Source organism: Pundamilia nyererei, unplaced genomic scaffold (genome assembly GCF_000239375.1).
Source record: "Pundamilia nyererei isolate P.nyererei 1_Seehausen unplaced genomic scaffold, PunNye1.0 scaffold00385, whole genome shotgun sequence".
In the NCBI taxonomy this organism is placed as follows: Eukaryota; Metazoa; Chordata; class Actinopteri; order Cichliformes; family Cichlidae; genus Pundamilia; species Pundamilia nyererei.
Window position 1 is genome coordinate 261,124 of NW_005187786.1, and position 1,701 is coordinate 262,824.

A 1,701-nucleotide genomic window follows, 5' to 3' on the forward strand; every position below is an offset into this window, starting at 1 on the left:
GTTCTTCCTTACACAGTACGACTGAGCTTTGTCTTGATCGTTCTGTTTATTCATCCAAACTTCTCAGTTTGCCAACTTAGATATAAATGTTCCCGTGACATCTGTTTGCCACATGACAGTTTGCACCTTCTGCACCGAGAGGCAAACTGACCTGGCACTGACAGGAGTCTCCTCTTGATAGATGTTAATGTTTACATCTTTCAGTCCTGTTGGCTGTTTGTAAAAGAGCAACTCTGAGAGTTAAAGGTATCAATAAAAAAGATGCACATGATCTGAGTGATCAACAGTAACTGTTCATCCAAAACTTTACATCGGACCCTCCCCCAAAACCAGCTGTTATGTAACAATGGCAGAAGTCACTCTCACCATCAGCGAGCTGTTGTAGGTTTGAATAACACTCTCAGTGGGTATTTCCACATCCTGTTGATTATCAGAATCGCAGCAGTTTGAGACTTGATTGTTTGATGATGATGATGTATTATATTCGCCGTGAGCTCATAAAGCATTTTTCACAACACCGTACGAGGCGTTTAATGTCTCCAGAGGCTCGTAAATACTGTCAGCTCAGAGTCTCGCTCTGCACACGACCCCAGACCGTCTGGGTACCTGAGGTAACTTCCTCTGATATGCACACAGTTACTCAAACACATAAACACATGCAGTTATAGTCTATGTACACATGACAAGGAGCAACTTCCAGAGCTGGAAGATTAAGCCAAACCGGAAGTGCACAAAATGACAGGAGCCTCATGGGATGGCTTCAATAGCAGGTCAGTCCCCAGACTCCCATTTTAAAAGTTAGGAGGTGACTGCTGTATCCGTAACCTTTGGGGGCATTTTTACGGAGTTAGCTGACAAATAATATGGCTTTCTATGAGATGTAGGCCATCCAATAAAGTTTGTCCCCCAGTTTTAGTGAGTGAAACTTTATTTGTACATGTACAGACTGCACTATTGTTTCACCTGTTCATGCTGTTGGGAAACTGATCTGCTGAAAAATCAGGGTGGCAGAGGATGCTTTTATAAGGTGTTGAAGGAGCGTACATATATACATACATACTGGTCATTTTAGCCTGTGCCTAGGTGGTTCCTAGATGAGATGACGACATCATAAAGCAGGTCACCATCCAGACCTTCTTGCCTTGGGTGATGTTTATCATTCCTCTTTGCTTAGCTTCCTCCAGACAGATTTGAAAAGATGGACTGAAGCTGTGTGAAATCTCATTTTGGGGCAAAGTCAGACAACCTTTTAACCATTTTTAAATCTAATGTGACTGCTTGTTCTACACATGCAGTTTGTGTGTCCTGGAGATTTAAATTACACATAATTTAGATTATCACGACACGCTTCAGAATAACTGAATAAATAAGTGACTGGAGGCATTACCAATATGGCTGCAAAGTGCAGAGACGTGTCTTTGGAAGGCCCTTTCTTCTCTGACACAAACCGACACACATCTGTTCACCTTTTCCAAGGATATTAAACTACATCCCAAACTGAACTGTTAAACCTAACCTCATCCTCCAAATGATGGACATGTTTGTCCTCAAAAAGATGTTGAATCTCCACAGAATGACAGATTAATGTTCCGACAACATCAGCTGTACATGTAGACACACGGGAGCGACATCACCCTCTGATGCTGTTAGACAAACACACACATACCACAGCTAAATGGTTCGACTGTCTCTGAAACACCA